The sequence below is a fragment of the Gallus gallus genome, chromosome 6, assembly GCF_016699485.2.
Source record: "Gallus gallus isolate bGalGal1 chromosome 6, bGalGal1.mat.broiler.GRCg7b, whole genome shotgun sequence".
NCBI lineage: Eukaryota > Metazoa > Chordata > Aves > Galliformes > Phasianidae > Gallus > Gallus gallus.
In genome coordinates, this window is record NC_052537.1 from 8,155,631 (window position 1) to 8,168,813 (window position 13,183).

Genomic DNA, 13,183 nt, shown 5'->3' on the forward strand with positions numbered 1-13,183 from the left:
TAGGAGAACATAATGGAAGTGGCTTATACGTAAATTTTCTCAGTCTCACTACTCTTTTCATTTTATTTTCTTGAAAGTCTGGGAAAATAAATGATTGACTTTGTTCAGATTTGAAACTGGGACTGGAGAAACACAAGGAAAGAAAACAATGGCAGGTTTTGATTCAACAAATGAATGACTAAAAAAATACTGTATCCTTGGCAGATGAGGCAACCAGATCATGAGAGGAGAATTATGCCCTAATCAGATTCACACTGAAACATATTCTTCAAGACAAGACAAAGAACGATAGTGGACCATACTAATCATGATGTCCGCTTCTATTCCAGACAGAAAAAAGTAAATGATAGACCAATTTTAGGGTTCAGATACCACAGGCTAACTCCCTAGGGGACTGTAAGAATTCTTCTACTCCTCTCTCATTAACAAAAAAACTCCTCTGTTTGGAGGAACGTTTACAAATCACATCTACATCCCTGAAGGTAGTTCAGGAGAGGGATTGCCTTAGATGATTTCCCAGACATTCACATCTTGCCTTTTCTGTTGTAGTAAGACAAGAATGTTTTTTATCAACACTGTAATGGGGAAACAGACATAGAAGTCACATTTCTCTCTTGGGGTCCTTTACTGATTTCCGTTAAAATGGCAGTGTTTTTTTGTCAGCTGGTGAAACTCTGCCCATTCCCCATCAAAGTATAGAGTGCAAGCAGTGTTAAGGTACTGCATAATTTCACACAGATACACTTCTTACAGTTCACAGGTGAATTCAGTTCTATCCTTCATCCACAGCAAATTCTTCAAAAAAAGAAGCTGTGTTTGAGCCATAGTACCAATACATGGATTATCATGGAGGGTGGAAAATAAAAGCTACCTTCAGCAATTACTACCTACACGTTCACATGACCAGCGTTTAAGTGGACTGTGTCACAGTGATAATCTGTTAGCTGACAGTGCTATCTGTTTTTCTGCTGGAAAGATCAAAATGTATGTAGATGTGAAAAAAGATTTTCATGATTCTACACAGGTTGTTCCAAAAGTGATGTCTCCTATTTACTTCTGTGGAAACTACAGCAGATATAAAGAGCACAATAACACTATTTGATAGAGCAAATTCTCAGCTGCAAAGCACTATTTTTCAGCATAGGCACCACCATTAGCTCTGCATTTTCACCAGAGATGAACCTGTATGCTGTGCTCAAAACAATCTACACCAGCAGAGGTCACCACTGCTGAAACGCACCACTCTGCCTCACTGGGCTCACATCCACTGATTGGTGTCTACAAATGTTCAGCAAGCGTTGATAGTGTTGACGAATGTCAGTGGGTGCCATTTTTTTCTGCATGGAGGAATTCAGTTACAAACCTTTGCTTCATCTGCACTCCCATGTCAGATGCCATTCTGTCACACAGCATCAAAACATAATGACATATTGGCAGGAAGGTTCAACCACTATGCCAAACCACCAACATCCACTTCCGATGTCACGGGCCAACAGAATAAAACAAGAAGCATTACTTTTGGATACGTACCTTGTACATATCTAATTTGTACCCCTCCTTAGCTCTATTCCTTTGACAGTTTGACTCAGTGTCAGCAACCTCGAGGGTATTCTTATGTATTTCTACTTCACATTTTTTGTCAAAGTTTCTTAAGTCTGCAACTCAAATTTTCTTTTTGCAAGGAAAATATCACTCTTAAGCATGTTGTAAATCTCATGCCCTGTAACTGAGCCTTCGTGCACAGCAGGATGAAGTCTGGCCCTTGCTGAATGGTCATTTCAGCAATCCATGTACAGAGAATTTCACATGTTCTGACTCTAAGGGTCTTCAATATTTCATTACAGTTATCCATTAAGATAGATCTCAGACTGCAAGAACTGCAAAGGGAAATGAACACCCACAATTCATGTTTTCAGGGCGCTTGAAATCTTCCTGGTAGCTTTGAAAGCCTTGACCTTTGTAGTTATAATTTCTCTGTACTTACCAAAAGCAAGAGATGAAATCTTGTTCCAAGTAAAAGCTGATGGAAGTTTTGCTATTGATTTCAAGATTTCAGTCAAGAAATTCAACCAATGACTTTAATGAAGCACTGCCTTTGACCATCAGCGTCTAAGTGATGTACCACGAACCAGGCGAGGCAGAATGCCTCTGCCGGGGGGTGTTCAGTGAACTCTGCTGACTGAGACAATTGCCCTTGTCCAATTGTTTGTGTCATGCTCATGTCCATCCTTGACCTCCTTTCTGTACAGTAGCCTGAACTGACTATCTCACACAAATAGATATAGCTCCCATAGATGTGGAAACTAATTAATATGCTGCCCTGTCTTTCCACTGCCTAACTATGGATTATTTTGTTTTCAGTGTTTCTTGTTCTGAAACCCCTCTGCACATTTCCCTCTCTCTGTGCAATCTATGACACGCATATACAACAGTCCGAACTCCAGTGTTTGACACCTTTTTTCATAAATACCTAATAGGAACCAAAAGTTAATATACATCACCTTGATGCATGTGCTTCTAAAAGATACAGAAGTACAAACACTTCAAGTGTTAAAATAACTCAGTACACTTTCTAATGCCTTCCATATATGTAGAAGTTCTTTGCAACAGTGAGCCGCAAAACATCTGACAGAACCCTTTTCGTTCGGTGGTTAAATGCTTAAAAATGCTGCAGTCACCTCTGCTAGTGCTAGAAGCATAAGTGCCCTTGCAATTGGATCCTTTGCTGCACATATGCCCAGGGCACAGCGTGACTGTGATACCTGCCCACTGTCAGGAGATACTCTTGGAGATAGGGCATTTTGTACATTTGCTCTTCATCTCTACACTGATATAAACTTATCTAAAATCATTATTAGAAAAGAATAGTTACCCTGTAATCCCTTGCCTCTATGAGAATACAGCCTGTCAGACTCAGATGACATGAGTAAGCAGGCTGGCTGACACCATAGTGTCTAGGGCTACTTCATGGAGAGAGAAACTGAAATAGTTTTGCTGTTCAGCCTTCTGACCTAACTACTGAGTGAACTGAGGAGTGACCACCGTGATTGGGCAGCATTTCATGTTGCCTGTTGGTTTTCTACATAGGCGAATAATTCAGACACAGAAGCAAACTGTTTGATGGCACCTGCAGAGCGTAGCTCACTGGATCCCTTCCTTGTGGTTCCTACCAAGATAGTCACTTTTTTTTTTTACCCACAAAGCATCACGAGACAAAGCCATAAACTGAAATGTAAATAAAAACAAAATACATCTCAAGTTGATTTTCCTGTTTCTTAAAGATACCATTAATTGCAAGAAATCACACTGTAAATTAAAATCTGACAACTAAGTATTTTTAATAAAAATACTAACAAGAGAGAGATGTGGTTTTGAATCTGTACTTGAAAAAGTAACAAGCTGGGAGCTTTAGAAATTGTGAGAAATGACTGAACCAGTTTAAACAAAATAAGCACACCCTGGAGACCGTCCAGCTGAAACTTTCCATTAAAACGTCTGGGAGTGCTCAGTACCTGGCAATTTCCAGCCAAATTGCCAGAACAAATTAGCAGCTGTGCTTTCACTGTGCATCTCAAACACATAAAATCCATACAAAAACAGGCATTATGACAATGGGTAAAAACAACATTAAGAATTGCACAAGGCAAAAATATCACTTAAAGGAAAGAGTTTCTGCTATTTTGAGTAGTATTCAGAAAATGAGGGGTTTTAACAAGCTAAACTTGTTACACAGGAAAAAATAATTAGTTTGAGTAATACAGGGAAAGAGTTTAGTGCTATCTTCGTTCACTTTCTGCCTCTCTCCATAAGAAAGACAAGAATGAGGAGTGAGGGCTTCAGAAGACGATACATCAACCATCTGGAAATAAAAGATGCACAGGAAGAGATTTTAGGCCAATTTATCAGAAATGTCTTGCACCATCTCTAAAATGGGGAGGCAATCATTTCTTGTGGCAGAGGTGTCAGAGGCAAACAAGTATCGACACCAAAGTTCACTGTCTAGGATAAATACAGCATTCAGTTTAGCAAGGATTGCATCTCTGTCGCAAATATCCCATCTTGAACAGAACTAGTTAGGGCTTAGAGCAGATGCAACAACTGATTCTGTTATCAGCATTCAAAAAGTTTTAATTCCCTCATAGTTCTCTGTTTCGAAAAGTGCTAATTCCCCATCCTTTTCTTGGCATTAACTTAAGAGATTTACGGTCTGCCATGTTGATCTTATTCCAATTGCTGCTCTCTTTGATCTTGTGCATCCAGATCACCACACACAATTGCATGGGTTTTTTGTTTTTGTTTTTTTTTTACTGATTTTAGTATCTGTTTATATGGCCTAGCTGACATTTCACAAAGTCAAATTCAATTTAAAACGTATGAAGATGTCATTCATCAAAATTTATTTAGCCTTTAAATTAAAGAAGAGGCTGAGTAAACTACAATACATAATCTGGGACAATTCCAGTTCACCGCTTTTACCCTTCTGAATTGCCTTACATATTCTGAAATGCATTTTACAGCAAAGGGAAAAATTCACAGACACTAATATACTTAAATATTTATTCAGGTCACACATCATTCTGCCATTCACTGAACAGTAAGCATTAGTAAAAAACACCGTTTCCATTATTCATTAGACATAGAAAGGGGAGGGCAGCTCGTGTAACACATCAGCTAGGGCTAGTCTTGATGTAGGGAGTTACCAAGCTACTCGCAACTAGGCAGTGTTTTCAGCTAACAGGTGGTTGAGTTATGAGAGTTTCAGTTAACAAAAGTCATTCCTGAGTGCACAGCAACATCTTCAATGAGATCCCTGGTCTTCATTGAAAGTATTTCAGGCTTTCATAAATTCACAGCATAGATTAGTAGTTAATGGCACTTTCTTCCCAATCTTGGAACTATAATGAAATTTCATCAAAATTTACAGAATGGATAAGTGAATGGTCTTGTCACCCAACCCCAGTGCTATTCTGCACTTTGAAAACGTGGCCTACTCTGAAAGAAATTTGATTAATAGCATTAGTCAGCATTTCAAAGGTTAAAACTAGAACTTAAGCAAGCACGAGCCATTTGTCTTATTTCTTTTTTTTAATCTTTGTAAAGATAAAAGAAGTTCAAACTTCCATCATATATTTCTACATTAGCCTCCCAGCTTCTCCCATGAAATACTGATAATAAATTATAGTACTTAAGGCTTTTAGGGGATGAAACAGAAAGTAAATTATAATGCATCATTTGCCTTTTTTAGAGAGTCATCTTACAGAGACAGAACAATAAATCTGCAAGACCAGCTTTGGTAAAGTCCCACCTTGCAGAAGTATCTGTTGTTCTAGGTTACCATAGCAAATATCATTCCTGGAGAGCAAATTCATCTCCTTGTGTGGTCTTTTAAAATTATTTCTAGTCAAAGCCTCTTGTGCTGCAGGGTGCAGAGTTCTCTACTAGCAAGGGAGCGGAAAGGCACACAGGTCTTACATTGGTCTCCAAACAAAATAAAAACTAAAATCACTGCTGAATACAGTAGGGCTAGCAAATGTCAATACTCTGCTTGGGATTAGATTTTTGCTCTCATTCTTCTTACACTGCAGAAAATAATTTTGGTCCATGATGATCCCACAAAAGGCAGAAAAGGCTTGACAGCAAGGTACAAAACAACAAAAGCAAAAAGATCTGAATTGGATCCAGTGGCTTCCTTGAACAATTACCAAAGTTTTCTACGGAGCTTTGGTAGATGGATTTGTCTAGCTTTTCTTAGCTTAGACAAAGAAGGGATAAATTAATTATTTGCGTAACTCTTCATAGGTAGCAGACACGATATTTTAGGTAACCTGACAAAAGGCACCATCTGGTCTGGGGGAAGATTTTTTTCTGTCAGAGGCACTCAGAGAAGAGTTGAGAGCAAAACCTAATTAATATAGAAGACATGTTCATTTTAATAACCACTTCTCATGACTGTATCAGATATTAACTTAAAGTAAGGACAGCACACTTGTTGCAACTGCTCAAATATCAATAAACCACAATGCTTTTACAAATCTAGTGTTAAACAGAAGTGCTATTAACTGAAGTTTAAGAATAAGACTTATTAAAATGTTCAGATATAATTATTTCCTTTGGGATTTTAACATCATCTAATAGGAGATGAAAAAAGAAACGTATCCTAATGTGTTGTCTTTTATGTTACCTTTGTTACAGATGAATAATATTTTTGTCTCAAATTGAAAGACCTATTCAGTATTTGGAAAGTGGGTATCAGTGGTGAACTTCTCCATGAGGAGGTCTTGACTCCACATGTGGAAAACCATCTTAACTTCGAAAATTTTATCTTGATTTTATTTCATGACAACACAAGCACCTACACACTAATGCAGGTACTGAGATAAAAGAAAATGTACACAATTTAACCTATGGCATATTGATGACTGGACAAAAACAAATGTAAAGCCCTTACTTTGTGCTTAATACACAGCAAAAATTGATTTGCCTGCCACAGTACACGCTGCCCGTTCTACAGCATAGTGCCTTAAGAAGAGGTAAATAGTGATGCTGTTTAGGATATGCCTGAAACAAAGCTTTAAGGGGAAAAAAAGGTACTGTACCACAACTTAATTATCACAGCTGGCCATTACAGAATCACTGAATCATAGAGGTTGGAAGGGATCATCTGGTCCAACCCCTTCCTAAAACAGCTTCCCTGCAGTAGGTTAAAAAGGAAAGCATCCAGGTTGGTTTTGAATATCTCCAGAGAAGGAGACTCCACAGCCTCTCTGGGCAGCCTGTTCCAGTGCTCTGTCATCCTCAAAGTAAGGAAGTTATTCCTCATGTTTGTATAGAACCTTCCTATGTTCCTGTTTGTGTTCACTGCCCCTTGCCCTGTCACTGGGCACCACTGAAGAGTATGGCCTCATCTAGTTGACACCTGACTTTTAGATATTTATAAGCATTAGTAAGATCCCCTCTCAGTCTTTTCAAGACTAACAGTCCCAGGTATCTCAGCCATTCCTCATAACGGAGATGCTCCAGAAACCCTAATCATCTTTGTAGCCCTCTGTGGCAGACTCTCTTAAAGTTCCCTGTCTTTCTTGAACTGAAAAACCCAGAACTTGACAGTGTTCCAGATGTGGCCTTACCAGTGCAGAGCAGAGGGGGAGGACCACCACGCTCGACCTGCTGGCCTCATTCTTTTTAATGCACCCCAGGATACCATTGGCCTTCTTAGCTACAAGGGCATACTGCTGGCTCATGGCCAACTTGTTGTCCGTCAGGACACCTGGTCATTCTCTACAGGGCTTCTCTCCATCAGGTCAGCCCCTAACCTGTATTGGCATATGCAATTATTTCTCCCCAGAGGCAAGACTCTACACTTGTTCTTCCTGAAGTTCATCAGGTTCCTCTCCTCCCAATTCTCCAGCTTGTCCACATCTCACTGAATGGCAGCACAGCCTTCTGTTGTGTCGGCCACTACTCCCAGCTTCATAATATGAGCAAACTTGCTGAGGGTGGACTCCATCCCTTCATCCAGGTCACTGATGAAGATGTTGAACAAGTACCAACCCCTGGGGAAGACCGCTAGTTACAGGCCTCCAACTAGACTTTTTGCTAATGACCACAGCCCTCTGAGCTCTGCTAGTCAGCCAGTTCTCAAGCCACCTTGCTGTCCACTCATCTATCCCACATTTACTAAGCTTATCTACGAGGATGCAATGAGAGAGTGTTAAAAGCCTTTCTGAAGTCAAGGTACACAACATTCACTGCTTTCCTCTCACCAACCCAGCTGTTTGTGATATCACAGAAAGCAACCAGGTTGGTTGAGCGTGACCCCCCTTGGTGAATCCATGCTGACTACTCCTAACAACCTTCTTTTCTTCCACATGCTTAGAGATGGCATCCACAATAAACTGTTTCATCACCTTTCCAGGGATGGAGGTGAGGCTGACTGGCCTGTAGTTTCCTGGGTCCTCCTTGTCCTTTTTTAAGACTAGAGTGACAGTGGCTTTCCTCCAGTTCTTAGGTACCTCTCCTACTCTCCATGACCATTCAAAGACAGTTTGACAATCTCTTCTGCCAGCTCCTTCAGCATTTGTACATGCATCCAATTGAGGACCGTAGATTTACCTTAGACAATGTTTGACCAGATCTGGAGAAGCTTTCCTTTCTCCAGACGGTCTCTCCTATCTCCAGGGGCTAGGATTCCAGAGGGGAAGTCTTAGTAGTAAAGACTGAAACAATTAAAAACATTCAGGAACTCCACCTTCTCCGTGTCCTCCATTACCAGGACACTCCCCTCATTCAGCAGTAGGTCCACATTTTCCCTAGTCTTACTTTTGCTGTTGACATACTTGAAGAAGCCTTTCATGTCGACCTTGGCCTCCTTCACCAGATTCAGTTCCAAGTGGGCTGTAGCCATTCTCATCGCAGCTCTGCATGCTCTGACAGTGTTCTTATATTCCTCCCAAGTGGCCAGACCCCTTTTTTCATATTCCATAGAGCTTCTTCTTCCATTTGAGTTTCTCCATGCATGCTCATCCATGCAGATATCCTACCACCTTTGCCTGATTTCTTATTTACAGGGGTGCACTGATCTTAATCTTGGAAGAAGTTGTGCTTGAGTGTCAATCTCTTAGGCCTCCTTCATTTTCAATGCTCTAAACCATGGAACACCTCCAAGTGAAGAGGTCAAAGCTGGCTCCCCTGAAGTCCAGGGTTACAATCCTACTTATTACCTTGCTTCTTCCATATAAGATCCTGAACTCCATTATTGCGTGGCCACTGCAACTTGCTGTTCCCAGTCTGCACATTCCCACGCAGTCTTTCTTTGTTTGTAATACCACGGTCCTGCGGTACACCTCTCCTCACTGGCTCCTCCATCACCTGTGTCAGAAAATTACCTTCGCCACACTGCAGGAACCTCCTGGAGTAGGCATGCTGGCAGTGTTGCTTTTCCAGAAACATCAGGGTGGCTGAAGTTCACCATGAGAACCAGTGCCTGTGATCATGAGCTTACTGTCTGCTTTCAACTTCATCCTCATCAAGTGACCTTAGGGGGACTCTGCTCACACCTAACAAGTATGGGGTTGTCCAGGTTGCTCAGAGAAAACTCTTATTGTTTTCCACAGTCAAATTAGCACTGCAAAATACCCAGGGGTAACCACCTAGTTTGCACTCTGTAAGTTTTTTGAATGCTTATTTTGTTAAGCAATGGCAAGAAATCAAGAAGTACTAAATGAACAGCAAGATCAGATGATCACGATTCCACAGCATATGGGAGAGTGAATGGTTTGGGTAATTTTAATGAACACAGCAGTCCTCCTGCCATTTCTTAAACAGTCTCTGGTAAAACTATTGCCTGACTCTCATTTTTGTCTTCAGTTATTCACTATTTTTTAAAGCATGACAAACGTGGGAATTTTATATAATTTTATATAATTCTGTTGTCCCCTCTCAGTGATTTTATTAGACTAGTCACATATCATCTAGACTATCTAGCAATGCATGCTAATACATTTTTTTCATTAAAAAAAATGTCAGTCATTTCTTCCAGGAGTCTTTCTTATTATTGTCAATCTGGCATTCATATGCCTTCTGGCTGCAATATTCTACTATTTTAAATGAGATTTTAATTTTATTTTTGGAATCCATCTTAAGAAGACAAAGTCTTTTGCAAGCTTTCACTGTCAAATGGTATGAAACTTAGTTTTAGTTTCTCATTACAGGCTTTTAAGTTATACACAGTTATTCTACAGTTCACACTGAACCTTTTTCCCCCAGAGAAACCAGATTTTAATAGCATATATTAGTCATACCCATGTCACATTATTTCAGAATTTCTCTTGCTTCCAAAGAGGCTTGTCCCTTTGAGAAACAAGTGAGCTTTACTTAAGACACGAAACATTTCAACTAAGTTCAGTCTAAAGAAAGTAAAATGGCAAAGTAAAACTGACTGAGTCCTTATAAGAAAATGTTTTAGTTGGCTGAAATGTCATTTTAAGCAACTTCTAATTTTACTTTTCCTTGCCTTCAGCAAATTCAGCTGAAGCTTTAGCCCATTTAATAATCTGTGACTACTTCACAGGAACACAGAGCAAGTGGCAGCTTTCTTTGAGCACCTGTTCTTTGCTACATCTCCTAGTGATGCACTAGCCAGTGATTCCAGCTTTGTAGGATTTCCTAAAATGTGTGTGATAGCCCCCCAGTTCTTATGTATAAGAAATATAGTACAGTAACCCAAAGATCCTATTGCCAGCTTCTTAGCTACCTGAAGTCATTTTATCCATCCACGTTATACAGGCTAGTTGTTGCATCACTGTGGGTTATTTCCTAGTTCACGTCTATAAATAAAAATACACAAGGCCTACTGTGGAACATCTCCAAAATACAGTCAGAGCTAAATAGTTTTAAAATAATTTCTTCCTTGCTTTAAGCAAAGTCACATACTTTGGAATTCGCTAAGGTTTCACATCAGAAAAGACGATATAGATGCAGAGAAAGAGGGCAGTTCACTTGATATTCAGTCTAATTTGAAGTGAGCTATGTTAACTTATATCAGATAAAAAGGATGAAAAGCTTAATTTGAAATTCCAGATAAAAATCCTTAAATGATGCATCATTAGATACCATAAAACATTTTATTCTTCACAATAATCTGTATAGACATTTTTTCCAACTTGTCACTCTTGTAACAGATCTACTCCTCTATTAAAAATACAATTTACTCCTAGCTAAAAAAAGACATAGGACCGTATCAGAATCCAGCTAGCTCACGTCAGACATCTCACTCCAATACTAAGACAACACCTTTTTTGTTTCATGCAGAGATTAGAATCCAAAGTTCATTCCTTTGATACTGCAGTGCGATGTCTCATTTAAGCCATAGCAATACTCACATTGAAAGTCTCAACAGGAACATAACCCATATGCACTGTTGTGCACAACATGGATGGGAATCTTCCCTCCCTGATTTTTCAGTAAGAGAAACATTCAACTGTTAACTAATCCTCAAGTCAGGGAGAATTCCATACGTAAAATATGGAATCCTAAGATATATCCTAAGACGCTGTGACGCTGCCTTTAATATCTAATTGTCTTTTGACACTCACATGGCTGTGGTTGGTGTTTTCTGCTGTTGAACAGTAAATCCCTCTCTGCAGACCACTCTAAAATAAACAAATCCCACACAGTAGAGCACATTCACTGATTAAAAAAATATACATACGTATATGAAAAATCAATTTCATCAATTCTACTTTAAAGATATCTTGCTAAAGTGAAAAACGTACTCGCGCTCTTTCATATCCATCTTCTTGTACAAGAAAGATTCAAAAGCCTTTCTGTTTACCCACCTTAATTCACATTTAGACTAACTGGTTTTGCTGACAGGATGGAGAAAGTCAAAGATTCTGACACTGACGGTGAAAAGTAGCTCAAATAAGAACTGTGCAAGAAATAATTTTGAGGAAATAGAATGATAGAATCCTTAGAGTTGAAAGGGACCCTTAAAAGTCACCTAGTCCAACTCTCCTGCAGTGGACAGGGACACCGCAGCTGGAATGCCCACGGTCTTACCCAGCCTCATTTTGAAAGTCTCTAGGGATGGGGCATCAACCACATCTCTGGGCAACCTGTTGCAGTGCCTCACCACCCTCACTGTAAAAGATTTGTATCTAACCTAAATCTACCCTCTTTAAGACAAAACCATTTCCCCTTGTTCTTTCACCCCAGATCCAGCTGAAGAGTCTGTCCCCTTCTTTCCTGTAGCTCTCCTTCAGATATTGAAAGGCCGCTATCAGGTCACCTTGAAACTTTACTCTTTACCAGGCTGAACAGCCCCAGCTCTCTCAACTTGTCCTCATAAGAGAGGTACCCCATCCCTTGGAACACTTTTGTGGCCAACCTCTGGACATGCTCCCAACAGGTCTATATCTCTCCTGTACTAAGGACTCCACATCTGGACGCAGTACTCCAGATGAGACCCCAGCAACGCAGAGTAGAGGGGCAGAATCACCTCCCTCGACATGCTGGCCATACTTTTTTTGCTTCAGACCAGATCTACTTAGAACTCTTAAACTTCAGTAACCTTCAACAATATTGTTCGGGAAAGAGAAGAAAATATGCTTTCTTATTAGGTCCTGCAATCCACCTCAAAGAGTTGATACTGCAGAACTGATTGTGGGTAGGAACAAACAAATAGCTGCTGGAAAGAACGTACTTTTGAGGCAACTGAAATGGTCATGACTACTTTGCTACCCATAATATCAGAATCAGAGAGAACAAAGATAGCTGCTGATTCTCCTAATGTTTGCACTAATTGAGGAAATAGGAGCTTCTGCCAGGTGTACAATTAATTTTTTTTCTCTTTCTCCTCTGTTAGCCTGCAACAATAGCCTAACTGTATTTTGAAAGTAAGACCTGAGGGAGACAAAGATCATATTAGCAAAATGCATGCACAAGGACTTACAGACCAACGCCTCATCTTTCCTGGTAATATGCCTTTCTTCTAGAGCATCCTTAAAGGAGAGAAGTATTGATCCTCTCAGTGAGATGCCAACTGGACACAAAGTCCTTCAGAACTGCAATTCCCCATAGACAAAATACTGTTCTGCAATAAGTCACTGTCATGATGTACCATACGTATATACTCTCCTTCCTATTTCAATAGGAGACAAATTTCAGGACATCTTATTTTTTGGTTTGCCTACAGGAGAGTTGATGTGGAAATATGCTTTCTCCTCACTTCTCTTTGGAGAAGGTGACTCTTAGCATAACACTGGAATAAACTTATTACCAATAGTCAGCTGGTGTTACTTACTTTGTGAAGTAACATAGTTGATCTGTCAGAGATGTCAAGAATGGGTATTCCTGTCCTCTTCTTTGAAAATTTCCCTTGGCATTCTTCTGTGACTTTCTGTCTCTGCTGTGTTTGGTAACAGCATCTGTTTTTTTGTTTGTTTGTTTGTTTTCCTTCTTCCACTTGAAAAAAATGCACATCATCGAAACAGTGTAAGAGAAGCAAACAAAATAAAAGGATGAGTTACTGAGATATGTGCTCACAGTACTGGAGGTTTGGGGTCATTGTTGTCACATGTAAAGGGGAAGTAAAGGAAGTGTAATGCCAGAAAAGATATATATTTTGTTTTAGCTTCAATTTATGCTTTGAAAATGGAAACCACGAAAGTGCTCTACTTTAGGC

General features: G+C 39.8%; 1 long non-coding RNA gene across 1 annotated transcript in view; it reads right to left on the bottom strand.

The window, feature by feature from the left end:
• LOC124418045 overlaps positions 1-12,954 on the bottom strand; it is a 68,888-nt gene extending 55,934 nt beyond the window's left edge. The window contains exon 1 of the long non-coding RNA XR_006939542.1: positions 12,803-12,954. This is a non-coding gene — a long non-coding RNA (uncharacterized LOC124418045). The remainder of the gene's footprint in view (positions 1-12,802) is intronic.
• Positions 12,955-13,183: the final 229 nt, after the last annotated feature.